General features: G+C 35.1%; 1 pseudogene; it reads right to left on the reverse strand.

The window, feature by feature from the left end:
* Window positions 1-12,775: 12,775 nt before the first annotated feature.
* Window positions 12,776-15,884, reverse strand: part of LOC137772240 (small ribosomal subunit protein uS2-like) — a 35,015-nt pseudogene continuing 31,906 nt past the window's right edge.

Below are 15,884 nucleotides of genomic sequence, written 5' to 3' on the forward strand. Positions count from 1 at the left end.
GCATCATTAATTCTCATATTTTTATAGACAGAAAACCTTTTCTTGAAAAAAGCATTTTTAGCTATATTTTGCAAAATGTGCCAATCAAGCATTAATATGTTATCTGGAAAAAAGTAAAAAACAAGGCTCTCTTATGCTATTATCAAACTTTTCATGTTAGCATGAAAAGCAGTGAGAATCCATAGTAATCATCAATAAAAAAGCAGACACTCTAACACATATGTATGATAAATGATCCCCAAAGAGATGATTACATTTGACACACATGAATTTTATTTCACATCCCTGAGCTCTACATATTGTTCATTAATTTAATGCTCATAGGAAAAATAATACAGAAAGCATTGTGGACAGACCACCCAAGTTTTCATGATGCAGTTTTTAGGGTAGCTACTATTTCAGTTTAATTATCTCCTAATCTACTCTGTAAATGTGTGTCTTTGTGGAAAGCACTGCATTTTTAGAGGAATTTTCTTCCCTATAGACTTCAAGATCTGTCAGTAATGCCACGATGAAAACAGAGGTTAGGTCTCAGCGGAACAGACTTTTTATTTTCTTTCAACACTCTTCCAATAGCCAACTACTAATAAAGTAGTATTTCAGCATTATAAAGCAAAAATCCTCTAAGTGTACTCAGTGACAATGCAGAGCCATTAATCAGGAATCTAAGTAGCTTGCCTTATACAGTTATCAAAATGTTCAAAGAGCTTTGACTTATAAGATAACTTTGATCTTCAAAATGGCCCCATTTCTAGAGATTGTCTAGAATCTTACTGAGTGAAGTAAGTCAGACAGAGAAAGACAAATATCATATGATATCACTTATATGTGGAATCTAAAAAAAAAAAAAAGGGGTACAGATGAACTTATTTACAAAACAGAAGTAGAGTCACAGATGTAGAAAACAAACTTATGACTACCAAGGGGTAAGGGGGGAAGAGATAAATTGGAAGATTGGGGTTGACACATATACACTACTGTATATAAAATAGATTAATAAGAACCTACTGTATAGCACAGGAAACTCTACTCAATACTCTGTAATGATCTATATGGGAAAAGAATCTAAAAAAGAGTGGATGTATGTATATGAATAATGGATTCACTTTGCTGTACAGCAGAAACTAACATAACATTGTAAATCAACTATAGCCCAATAAAAATTAATTAAATAAAAAAGTGGTCCCGTAACATATTATAAGAATGTAAACCCATCTACAGTTTACAGATAGAACCTAAAATTCAAGAAAATTAAATTCTTACTCAAAGATGAAGGCCATTAAGTGGCAGAACCAACTTTAAACATTGAGAATTACTATTGTTTAGTGGTTAAGAACATAGATTTTGGAGTGAGATCAACCTGGATTCAACTCCTATCTCCATCAGTTGCTAGTCTTATGCCTTGAATTAAATTGCTCTGTATTTTCATACGTCTTCTACATTCAGGATAAGAATACCCACTGAAACAAATAGTGTAAAGAAAAAATGAGATGATGCCCCTAAAAAAATTATGTGGCATATTGTTTAATAAAGGTTGTAGATGATGATGATGATGATATTGATAATGATAATGATAGTTCACTTAGTTCTAGTGCTCATTTCAAAACAGTATCCATCTATTCATTAATCATCAGAAATTAGGTAAAAGTGGTTAACTAATATTATATGCCTGTCGTAAATTGCAATAGACTGCAAAAGCAGAAAAGGGAACAGAGATGGGAAATTAGTGTGTGTCTCTATTGTACACAATAGAAAAATTGTACAGCAATTATGATGGTATTGCATACATTATCCCCTGTAATTCACTTAAACTTGTGAGACAGTTATTACTATCTTCATTTTGACAAAAAAGAAAAAATAAAGACTTATAGGATAAGATAAAGTGTTCAAAGTCTTACAAGGGATAAATGGTGAAAAAGAAAACAATGAACTAACTAGGAAAAATCATAATTTTTTTTTATGGCAGGACAAAACTAAGTCAGAATTAAACACACACACACACACACACACACACACACACACCATGCCCCTCTTTGTGGTGGACCTTTCCCAACGTGCAATGTGCATCTGCATTATACATTAACCAGACCTCCTCAAAATAGGAGGATATAATCAACCTTTGAGAAAGAATGCTCTCTTTCTTCAGATCCCAGCATTGTAATTTTAAGATTAATATTTCTTTTTCATCCCTTACAGGAGATTGCACTGACCAAAGACTTGCTCTGTACATGCATAACTGACCAAAATTTCTCTGATGAACTTTATGTACAACGCTAACCTGTCAATATGATACATATATTCTTTGTCTCAAGAATGTATAAAACTACATCTCTAACTCCTGACCAATGGAACAGTTCTCAGAGCTTCTGAGAGGCTGTTTCCCGGGTTATAATCCTCACTTTGACTCAAATAAAATTCTCTTTTCTTTCTTTTTAGCTTGATTGTTATTTGATTTTCTGTTGACAGAACCTATGTCTCTCTCACCAAAAATTCTATGTTTTGTCACACATCTGGAAATAAATGAGATCACAGAAAGAGACAAAAACAATAGCAGAGAGGATCCCAGTCTGAGGTCAATGAGATAGGCACTAGAAGGAGGGATTGCTCATGATCAGTGGTGTATCAACAACTCTCTGATCTTAAATCTTTAAGACATTTGCTAAAAACCCCTAGTGACTTCAAAAAGCACATCTCTAATTCAGATGTATCCACTGCTATCTCTAACCTGCAGAGGACAGGGAGTAGAACCAGACCATTTATTTTTCGGACTTAAAGTCTCTTCCCTTGTTCATTCTATTTTCTGAAATGCCCCATCTCATATTTGCCACCCCTAACATTATTTACCTGCATCATTATCTTTGTGTTATTCACCATACACTTAAGGAAAAATAATTCCATAGGCTAAAAGACCTGATACTGAGGTCTCCATTGTATGACCAGGTTTCCAGGGAAACTCTGGGGGTATTTCCCACAAATCAGAAGATACTAATCTCCCCTATTTACTGGTGATTCAATACCAGATTTTTATGGAATGAAGGACCAGTCTATACACTCCACCACAGAAAAGAAGGCATCACAGCTTGAGGTGATTAAAGAACCCCACTTCTTGTCCACCTCTAAGGAGGGCCACTGGGAAGCTCTATGAACACCAGCTGCTGACTTTAAGTTAAGAACTAATCCATGAAATCAAGAGAATTGAACCATGAACAATATATTTGATCATTTCATTGTTTAATATTCAGATGATATTTTAGAGAATCCAGCTGAGTTAAATTTAAAAATATATATCAACTATAAATTTTTCAGTGAAATAGATTTAGTGTACTTTCTAAATATGCTAACCATAAAGATCAGAGAATAATTTTCAGAGGAGACATTTCTACACAGTTCACTAATGTTAGACGTACAGGGAACATTGGTATCCCTGCAACCTTTTATATTATACTGGTATTCTCAGTCTCCTCTCAGTTCTGACAATTGCTCTTAAGATTCATAAGAAACAAAAATTAGTGTTGAATAATAAAATAATGGAAAAGCCTAAAGTAGTTTACTTTAATATCTAAGATAAAGCAATGAAGCAATCACATTTATTGAATGTCAACATTTTATTTGCAGTATTTATTTAGTTCTCGTGACAACCTAAAATATTAAGTGAAATTATTATGCCCATTTTAAAATGAGGAATCTAATGAGTAAAGTGTATGTGTCATATCCACAAAGTAACGTTGAAAGGAAATTGTGGTTCTGGGATTCAAGTCTATCTAAATAAAAGCACATATATTCTATTGTTACCCCCACTTTACAGTTTAATCCATAACCATTAAAGTCTGTCACTTTCAGCCTATCAGTTCTGAAAACTTGTACTTGATCTATATCAAAGCTTAAAACCTGCCGGTAGCCACACACATACTTTCTTCTCTTTCTCCTATTATAGCAGAGAAGGTTTTTCAACTATAAGTCCAATTCCTCTGCTTGCTTAAGAACACATACCCATCTCATTCTCCCTTACTTTCAGAAACCCTCAACCACAGCTATTGTCTTTGTGGCCTTAAATAATTTTCAACACCATTCTCATTACCAATGAAGGAATAGCAACTGAAGATTTATATGTTTCTAATTGAAACTTGTCAAAAACTGTATTCTTTATGTAGCAACATGAAGCATATTTAATTTTGAACCCGTAAACTGTGATTTCACCCTATATACTAGATGTGATTAATTCATGTTGTATAGACTGTTACAACCACGAATTAGCACTAAACACCTGGGTTTGAAAATTGAAAAAGAATGGCATTATCCCATTTAAGCAGGAAACATCAGCTCTGCATTACTGCTTGGGACGAAAAAGCAGGAATAGAAGTTCTACAAGAGTTGATCAGAAGTCAGTACTAGACCCAATGTAGTCACAAAACTTGTAAATAATTGACTTCCTATGCAACCTGTGTCTGCAAGGAGAAAAGACATAGAACAGTGGGGAGTAATGCAGTGTCAGAGCAGTGCAGACTGTCCTTCCTCCTCTCCTCTCCTTCCTTGGTAGAAATGAAAATGTTCATTTTTTAACGACCAAAGGCAAAGGTGGTTCTGTACTCTGCCTTATCACTTTAATGATGCATTCTTTAGAAGAATTTTTGTCAGATACTTTTGGAAGAATGAAGCAATTTACAAAAACGAGAAAAAGAAAAAAAATAGAGAGAAAGGCAGAGATATATAAAGGCTGATCTGAAGATTTTCAGATCTGAAAAAGAATTCTATATTCTTTGTATTATTTAAACATAACCTAAAAAATAATAAGTGAACAAGTGTGTATGTGTTGATACGTGTTCTCTTTAGCATAATTTGGAGTGATGAAACATGTGAGACAACCAAAATATTCATCTATAGGAAAACAGTTAATCAGAATACATTCATACCATCTTGGATTGGAAGAATCAATATGGTGAAAATGATAATACTACCCAAAGCAGTCTACAGATTCAATGCAATCCCAATCAAACTACCAATGGAATTCTTCACAGAATTAGAACAAAAAACTTTACAATTTGTATGGAAACACAAAAGACCCTGAATAGCCAAAGAAATCTTGAGAAAGAAAAATGGAACTGGAGGAATCAGGCTCCCCAACTTCAAACTATACCACAAAGCTACAGTAATCAAGACAGTATGATTGGCCCAAAACAGAAATATAGATCAATGATACAAGATAGAATGCCCAGAGATAAACCCATGCATATATGGGTACCTAATTTACGACAAAGGAGGCAAGAACATACAATGGAGAAAAGACAGCCTCTTCAATAAGTGGTGCTGGGAAAACTGGACAGCTACATGTAAAAGAATGAAATTAGAACACTACCTAACACCATACACAAAAATAAACTCCAAATGGATTAAAGACTTAAATGTAAGATAAGACACTATAAAACTCTTAGAGGAAAACATAGGAAAAGCACTCTGACATAAATCATAGCAAGATCTTTTTTGACCCACCTCCTACAGTAACAGAAATAAAAACAAAAGTAAACAAATGGGACTTAATTAAACTTAAAAGCTTTTGCACAGAAAAGGAAACCATAAACAAGATAAAAAGACAACCCTCAGAATGGGAGAAAATATTTTCAAATGAAAGAACAGACAAAGGATTAATCTCCAAAATATACAAACAGCTCATGGAGCTCAATATCAAAAAAAGAAACAATCCAGTTAAAAAATGGGCAGAAGACGTAAATAGACATTTCACCAAGGAAGACGTACAGATGGCCAAGAGGCACATAAAAAGATGCTCAACATCACTAATTATTAGAGAAATGCAAATTAAAGTTACAATGAGGTATCACCTCACGCTGGTCAGAATGGCCATTATCAAAAAATCTAGAAACAATAAATGATGGAAATGGTGTTGTGAAAAGGGAACCCTCCTGCACTGTTGGTGGGAATGTAAATTGATACAACCACTATGGAAAACAGTATGGAGGTTCCTTAAAAAACTAACAATAGAACTACCATATGACCCAGCAATCCCACTACTGGGCATATACCCTGAGAAAACCATAATTCAAAAAGAGACATGTACCACAATGTTCATTGCAGCACTATTTACAATAGCCAGGACATGGAACCAACCTAAATGTCCATTGACAGATGAATGGATAAAGAAGATGTGGCACATATATACAATGGAATATTACTCAGCCATAAAAAGAAACAAAATTGAGTTATTTGTAGTGAGGTGGATGGACCTAGTGTCTATCATACAGAATGAAGTAAGTCAGAAAGAGTAAAACAAATAACGCATATATATGGAATCTAAAAACAAAAAAAAAATGTCACTGATGAACCTAGTTGTGGGGCAGAAATAAAGAGGTAGACATAGAAAATGGACTTGAGGACATGGGGTGGGAGGGTGAAGCTGGGTGAAGTGATAGTAGCATCGACATATATACACTACCGAATGTAAAATAGTTGGCTGGTGGGAAGCAGCAGCATAGCACACGGAGATCGGCTCGGTGCTTTGCGATGACCTAGAGGGGTGGGAGGATGGGAGGGATAGGGAGGATGGGAGGGAGGCTCAAGAGGGAGGGGACATGGAGACATGTGTATGCATATGGCTGATTCACTTTGTTGTGCAACAGAAACTAACATAGTATCGTGAAGCAATAAAGATCTATTAAAAAATTAAAAAAAGAAAAAAAATAGCTAGATGTGGCAGGTTGTATTAATGTTTGTAATATTACCTGCCTATTCTAAAATACCTGCCCTGCTGATGGCAGAATGGGCTGTGAGTTTTTTTTTTACCAGTGAAACATGAGAAGAAGTGATGTGCATAGCTTCCAAGATGAAGATTTGAGTTAGTGCCTTCTTCTTTCGTGTTCTCTATAAAGAGAAGCATTGTTCCAAATTGAGCCTGCTCTGTCAGACTGAGTCCCACAGGGACAATTCACGGAGCTGAGTGGCAGCTCTTCCTTGGTAGATGTGTAGCAAATAAACCAGCGTGACTGTGGTAAATCAACTGGATTCTGAGATTATAGGGTCATTTGTTATTAGCACAGCATGATTTATCCTGAACCGACTATAATGTAGAATTGTGTGTATAAATGAGGCAGTCCACATGGTTGGGTAGTGGTGGAAAATCCAAAGTAATACATTCCTGTTAGGCCTTGCAGCTCCTTTAGAGTATTAGACCTTTCTCTCCACTATCAGGTTCAGCATATGTCATGCTGGGTTATGCTGTGGCATAATTCTAGTTATAAACCTAGTAAAACAGGAGGGGAAGAGGGGCAGGTCCTAAGGAGAGCAGGTGTTGTCTTGTGGAGGGGAGGTCTCTGCATTTTCTTCCTTCATGGAAGAAATTAATTCTACCACTTATATCTTGATTTTGGTGGCAAAATTTTGGTGCCATGGGGTGAGCCATGTACTCGGGTTGAAAAGGTTCAGAGTATTCAGGGAAGTGAAAATCTTCACAGGCACCCACTCAGACGTCTGCATCATGCAGGTCAGAGTTTTCCCAGCCTGAGCCTTTGCCTTGTTAAAGCAGACCATCTTAGTTCAGCCTTTAACTGTCCTTGATGTTCAATCTCTCTAACTGTTGAGTCCTGTGCTTGGTCTTTGACTTCTCCTTTCTCCACACAATGGGTGATGCGAGCTCATCAGAGAGGTCCCCCAGGCTTCATACCTTGATTTTAATTGCCTGTTACTCACCCTGAGCTGTTCATTATCTTTTTGTGAATGTAAATGGCACTTTGCAATAGCCATTGGATCTCACTGCTCTTAGAGCTACAAATCTTTCGCACATCTTGAATACTGATACTTTCCACTGGCTAGTCAATTTGTTTCTTATGATATATTAGTCCATTCAGCAGTGATATTTTTTTAAACAACTGGACTACCATCTTGTATCCAGGGATATTAAATTTCTTTTCAGGATAATGAGAATATTTTAAATAAGATTGTCCTGATGGTTGTACAACTCTATGAATACACTAAAAACACTGAATTGTATGGTATGACATGTAAATTGCATCTCAGTATAGCTGTCAAAAAACCTTAGAAACACATGCTTTATAAAAATTATGATATGAATTTAATGATATTCTATACTCTATTAACTATTAATTACTGATATTATCTTCCAAATATTTTCTGATATCATTTCCCAGGAAATATGCAGTTTATGTGAAGGTCCAATATGCTTTATTTTAAATAGTGGTATATACTTTTATACTTTTTTTTTTTAGGATTTTTTTCAAATAACAATTTACTTTTTTAAAAAATCGCAAAACATGTTCTAGCACATTCAGTAGCAAGGATCTACCGGTGGTACACACATTAAGAAGACACACATTAGGTTTCTAGTTGGGCTGACTCAAATCTATATGCCTGGAAAGGTGGTTGTGCTTAGTGGAGCTTTTAAGAATCAAAATGCAAAGCAATGCATAAAAACAAGTTTGAAAACGTCAAAGAGTTTTAAGATAGACTTATTACAGTTTAGTGTATTATACCATTTATGTCCATTTTCCAATAATCAGTGAGGACTTTTATGTCACGTATCTTATATTATGCCTTTATATCTGGTTCATACAAATACTCAACGAATGCTTGGTAGATGAATGACTGTATGGCAATGAACCTATAAATGAAGAACATAACTTCTATGGTGACATTTTAGACGCTGTTAGAAGCTAGTGTAGATATGCAGAAAGGTACCCGTGAGCTTGAAGTGTTTCAAGTACCATCAAAAAGAGATTCACCTTTTATAATGCTGTATGTAGACAGACACACTGTGTAGACAGTAATGTTGTCTGAAAAATTGAAATATTAATTCACATGCATAAAGTTCACATCGATATAATTGACTTTCAAAAGTGAAAATTCATATAGCACAACATGTTTTCTACAAGTAGCCACTATTCCCCTTACAACATGTTTGATCACTCAGCATGAAATTACTATAATACTATTATTCAGTTTTTAAAGATCTAGGAAAAGAAAAACAAACTGGCAGTATATTTATGATTTAAAATTATGAACATAAGCTTGAGGATAAAAACAAGCAAGTATGCTTAGGATGATGGTTGTAGCAGATGAGTATGATGCTTGTTAAGGTATATCTTGATTTTGGCGTCAAACTGCCTTCAACATTTCCTATCCAAATCCTTGAACTAATTTTGTTAAATGGAAAATGCTAAGTAGTTTGTCTTAAAACTGCCTGTAAGACCTATTCAGGCTTAAGAATGATTTTAACAGACATCAAGCTGAAATCTAACTAGTGGTAAAGACAACACAACTCAATTTGTTCCATTCTTCAAGTGAACTAGATCCAAATTGTGCTGTGATAAATGACGTATAATAGTTCTAGGAAAGGAGTGATAGTAATCATACCAAACTGTTTTCTAAGGAAGAATCAGATTTTCAATCAATATAAACTTGGCCTGCCCATGGAACTAGCCTATAAAATAGGCTTATCTCTCTAAAGACTGGACAAAAAGTAAAACTTCCCTTATCAAACCTATTCACCCTTTGGGCTAAAGTTAATCATTGGGAGTCTCTTGCTACTACAAATTTTCTTTCCATTCCAATAGCCTTAAAATTGCATCTGTGTAAAAAAATTTAGTTCTTACTCCATAACATGTTAAACTTAAAAAAAAAATTATTGGACTTATCATTTATTTTCAGGTAGCTTAAATGAAATTTCATCCTTATTTTTTAAGAGCAGCATTTCACTACAGTGTTCCAGCCAAACAAAATCTCCCATAAGGAATATGAATACTACCGTTTTTACTAGACTAAAATTCTATACAGCACTAAGGAATACGATGGCACAGATGTAAAAATTTAAAAAAAATGCATATTTGAGAATTATCTATTTATAAATGGGTAAATGCATAGCTTATATATTCCACTACTGACACTTTCAGGTTTGATTGTAGTAGGTATTAAACTAAAATTTTATTAAGTGCCTTCCGTGTGAAGAATATTGTACAGTTTTTGATTTAATGAAACTTGCAATTTTTCTTAACACTTTTAATTTAAAAAAAAAGGTTTTAGGTTATAAAATGAAGTGAACAAAGCACAAGCTGAAAACAAATATAAGAATATAGAATTTAGGAGAATCCAGTGACAGGGAGCTAATCAGCAAAAAGTTTCTAGAGGAGGAGGAATTTGTGTCTGGGGCTTGAAGATCATGCTCAACTTGGAAAATTATGGGGTGGAAAATAGATGCTCCAGGCTGGTCCTTAGTGAAGTATGTAGAGAGAAACAAGTAGCCTATTGAGAATTATACTGATAATTATGAATAAGGACAGCTAATATTTATTGACCACTTACATTTTTTTCAAAACACTTGCTAAGTGCATTACTTTTGTTATCTCTATACCTTCATCAACTCTGTGAGACAGTTACTATTATTATTCCCATTCTATGATTAGGGCCTCTAGGCCAGAGTGGTCAGGTTAAATAGCTAGTAAACTATGGAGTTAGGGTTTCAGACCAGGTGAATTTAACTGCAGAGCTCACTCTCTTTTCCACAGTGTGCTCTATATTCTTATTCTAATCACATGTAGATAAGATTCGGGGGTACTATATATCATTTCTGAGAATACCCTTAAAATAATTATTTCATTCTACCCAAAGTATTCATAAAACTGATATATATTCTATTCTTGTATTATAATTCTTAAAATATTTATTTTAGCATCCTGATATAAAAAAAGATGCTTGAAGGCCCAAACTGTGTTGACTCAGGACATTAATATGCACAGAAAAACCAGCTGAAGAAACAGTTGTTGGACTTAATTCATGCCTTTTGATATCAATTAAAGAGAATGCTTCTAATGTAACATATGGGGAAAAGTCAGTATTTCTGAAAAAGATGCATGAGGAACTGATATTTGATATGATAAACAATTAGAAGTCATTAGCATTTTCTTATACAGAAACATAATATGATGAAAACAGAACTTTATATATAAAATATAATATATTTTAAGTGTATTTATAAACATCATATATATATTTAGTGATTTTTACTAAATTATATATAGATATATAGTTGGGGTGATATATTAGATAGATATATAGACATACCTATCCATAATTTAATCGAAATAACTAAATGATCCTCTCTAGAATGTCTAAAGAAACCAACTTGAGAAGCTTGGAACTGGGTGTAAACTAACTCCTGATCCATATAACCTGAGAGTTATTTTTTCACTGAGACTATCTCTGACTGGGTAAAGGTAAAAAAAAAAAGTCATTATTTGATGGACAGGACTTTTTCAAAATTTTTAGAAAAACACCTGAAAATATAAAGAGGAACAAGACAACAGATAAGTAAGTGCATATCAAAAATAAAAGGATATTTAAAAGTTAATGGTGGATTCCATAGGTTTAGAGATCAATACACTCCTTTTTGTATAAAACATAACAATAGCAAAACAATACAAAACAAAGAAAAAAAAGCACATATGAAGAAAACCAAAAGAAATACCTTAGCTCAAAAACAAGAATAGCTTAAAAGATAGACATTACTATATATAAAACAGATAAACAACTAGGACCTACTGTATAGTACAGGGAATTATATTCAGTACCTTCTATAACCTATAATGGAAAAGAATCTGAAAAAATATATATATACGTATAACTGAATCACTTTGCTGTACACCTGAAACATTATAAATCAACTACATTTCAATTTAAAAAAAAGAAGAAACCAACTCTGCTGTCGCCTTGATCCCTAACTTCTAACCTTCATAATAGTGACAAAATAAATTTCTCTTATTTAAAAAAACAAACACAAAAACAAGATTATCATGTTCTTGGGTCAGAAACAGGAGAGAGTCAAAGCAGAAGTTTGTTCTCTGAACTTTACAAAATGAAGGCGCAGCCTGCAATTCAGCTTTGATTAACTATAGGGATAAAAATATGCCAAAAAAAGATAGCACTAGAGCTGAACTCACAGGTTGAAGTGAGGACAAGGTTAGAATTTCTTTATTTGTAAAAGGAGTCTCCAACTCCCCAAGCCCACACACAGAGAAAAGAAGTGTACCTAGGAACATCTCACGCTTGTGATAAATACACAGCATGTAACTTTTGGCTGAGATGAGTTACTAACTTGTTGGTGAATGGACGTCTGATGTGCACAATATCTCCCTGTAGAAAGAGCCCTAAAACTCATGTAAGACCTGATTTCTGACTGGGGAAACTGGAATCAGGTACAGGCAATCACAATCCCACTCAACAGGTATAGGTGAGCAGAGTAGAAAAGAGAAGCAAAGTTAAAGGATCAAACAGAAAATGAAAATTTCCCCACAAAATAAGTCTTTGAACCCATATTCTAAGATATATAAGAAATCTATTTCCAAGAAAGTAAATAAAGTCTAAATCAGACCACAGAGGCATTGCAAGAAAAATCAATTTTACAGGACAGGGAACAAGATTTCAAAATAATATTTAGGAAACTCAAAGATACAAATGAAATAATAACATTTAAAATAAAAGGCTGATAAACATGAACCATTTTCAGAGTGAAAAAACATTAGCACTAGGTCCTATAAAAACAGCCGCAAAACTTGAAAAAAAAATATGGTTATTGAAATAACACAAAATAAAGCTATAAATGAGGTGAACTTTTGTATAGCTATGATTTAAAAGATAAATCACATCATAGAGAAAAATAACAAAGAATTCACTAAGAACTACACACAGAGAAACAAACATATGTATATAGTCACTTTTACCATCTTCAAAGAATTTCTATATTAATGTCATATTTATGGAATCAGGCAAACAACACTTGCATCTTAAAGACTCCACAACTGATGCCATATGCAAAACCATTATCAGGTCTAATATCCTGGATTAAAACAATAAGAAAAGTATTGAGAGTTTTCATATTCCCCCATAATCTGCTTTCAAAAAATCTGCTTTCAAAAAAAGTATTGAGAGTTTTCATATTCCCCCATAATCTGCTTTCAAAATATCAAAAAATAAAACACAGGTATGACAAATCACTTTACTTCTGAAACTTTTAACAGTGAAGTTGTATCAGCTGTTTTGAACTCCAGTATTATACTTTAATTAGAAATAAAACGTAGGTTAATCTAAAAGAAAAACTTAGTCAAATGCTTTTTTAAAAAAGATAACTTCTAGCATGGTGAAAATGTGTGGTCGTGGTTATTCACTTGTTCATGTCTAATTGGTCAATAAATGGGATGCATAACTTTTGTTGTAAATGTGTGAGTGAATAAAAGGTATATAACCACAGCTGTCTCTCCATTTCTCTATTACCCAAACACATTCATATATGTGTGAGGACAGATATATTCTTACGTGTGTGTGCCTGTAAGTATGCATATATATATACACATACATACATACATACCCACAAAATATCCTACTGAATCTAATTCAGGAATGTCATTTTTTTTAAGAAACTATATTTTCTGTCCATCTTATTTACATTTTCTGTTTAAGGTCCTGTGGAAGAACAACTTAAGACCACTCAGTGGCTGTTCCTACCTGTTCAGTGGCCTGAGCGGTGGAAGCCGCAGTCCAATCCCCGGTAGTGAGCTGAGCGCTGCAGTCTTCACTAGGGAACTGCTGGATGGCCACAGAGGGCACCTGCAGACCTGTCTGCAACCTCAGGTCGAGTAGCAGTAAATTCTTGGGAGCTGGAGCCGTCTATTCACCTGGAAATTCCTCCTGGGTCACAGCCTTTCCAGCCACCGCCTGCTCTTCCTTTTCAATCTCTTCAGCATCTCTGTAGAAGTAGAGATCAGGCTGCCCTGACCCCGGGTGTTCATGGGAGACAGTGCCACGCATGCGCAGAACTTCCCGCGTCTCCCCCCGCCCCCGCCCCCGCCCACCACGGCCCTCCGCTGCATCCACCACAGCAGACTATCATGTGAGCTCCCTTATCGTTGCTCGGGGATGGCAATGTCCACATAGTGCAGAGGAGAGCCTGTGTGACACAGTGATGGTAGGTGGGTTAACATAAGACACCTCTGAGATCAGCCCTGGATCAGTAACCAAGGGAAGTCGTGGCTCCCGGAAGGCTACCTAGATCTCGTTAGGGAAGGTTCCAGGAGAGAAGCAGCCGCAATACGAGGGGTCCAGTGGCAGAAGCAAACTTCAGCACAGCTTGCTAGCCAGTATTCCTGGAGGATACAACACTGACATCTGCCCCGTTTTCAATGGCAACAATGGCACGAGCTGCCAGCAGAAGCTTCTCCCAGGTCCTCTTCAGGTGTATGAGGTAATACCATCACTTTTCATTTTGCAGATGTACTGTTCTGTTTGGTAGTCAAGGTTGATGCTACCTAGGTGGGTTCCTGCTGCAAGGAATTTGAGGACATCCTTCTCCTTTATTTGCAGGACATCAAGGGATCTGGGTTTCCTTTAACTTACGAGATGAACCCAGAGCAATGCTGTATGGACCCCTCTCTGGGTAGTGCAGAAAAGCAGGAATGTCTCTTTTAATAAATAAAGAAAAGCACTATATTAGCAAAAAAAAAAAAAAAAAAAAAGTGTTCACAGCAGTAAATATTTGGCAAGTTTCAATTAATGCAAAAATAATAAACCAGGTGTAAATATATTTCCTCTCATAAGTTAACTCTGATGACCTTGGTTTATCATGTTTACTGATTAGCAGTGGTTGAACATAACATTATTATTTAAACAGGTGACATTAATGTGGCTTAAGCAGCTAACAATTTTTTTTCTGTGAATGTGGAAATATATAGCATACTTTTATATTCTGGGTCTGAGAGAAAGGAATGATAATGTTGACACCATTTTAAAACTAATTTGTTTTTCTCATAAACTGAGAGGAGAGAGATCTGTTTTCCATCACAGTGGTCACTCATTATGCTCTCTAATTGAGTAGGTTGAGGAGAGAATACCCATAACAATAATTCTGATGAAATTACTACTCTTTTTTAATGATCTCATATCATATTTATTTTTCATAGTTTCTATTCTAGGGGCAAGGATGCTTTTTAAAGCATAATTAATAATATTTTCTGCCTAAGGGGCTGCATTATCTGGTGAAAACTGTAGTCTTCTTGGACTAAAGACTCATTAATGTTGAAATCAATGGATATATGTTTTGTTCATTGCGATTCAACTCATTTCTCCATGAGTTACACTGTAGACCAAAATACTTGACTTCATTCTTTTTTCTCAAGAGAGAAGAATTTGAAAAGACCATGCAGTTGACAGAGAAGATCCTGGGCTTTAGCAGTAATGAGCTAGAGTACCAATGAGGAAAGAGAATTAACTGTATAAGCCTCAGATTTATAGTCTAAAAAATGCAGACTATAATAATATTTGCCTTGCAGGGTAGATAGCATTAAATAAAGTAACATAGTAAAACACTATGGAGTGCCTACACATCAAGTTATCCATTGCCTTAATGGTGTGCCTTCTATATCTACCAAATTTCAGTGGCTTATAACAAGAAACATTTTCATATGCTTATACGTCTATTTATCTGCTGAAAGGTCTTTTCATCTGTGCTACACTCATCTGACCTCAGCTGGGTTTCTTCAGGAGCACGTGGTCAGTTTTATGTTGTGGAAGAACTATTGACACCTGGTTTCAAATGTCTTTAGCTGGGATAAATTTACTCTCTTCCATATGGTCTCATTGTCCAGCATTCCAGCATGCTAACTGGTACTTATTAGCATATGATTTGATGATGGTGCTGGAGGGAAGGGTGTGGAGTCCATGAGTAAGAGTAGAAATGTGCAAGAGTCTTGAGCCCTAGACTTGGAACTAGCACACAGCTATTCCTGCTGCTTCCTACTGGCCAAATCAAGTGACAGGGCCAACTCGGATTTGAGGTATGGAGAAATTGACTCCTCTTCTTCTTAGGAGGGCTTGTGAAG

Source organism: Eschrichtius robustus, chromosome 11, assembly GCF_028021215.1.
Source record: "Eschrichtius robustus isolate mEscRob2 chromosome 11, mEscRob2.pri, whole genome shotgun sequence".
NCBI lineage: Eukaryota > Metazoa > Chordata > Mammalia > Artiodactyla > Eschrichtiidae > Eschrichtius > Eschrichtius robustus.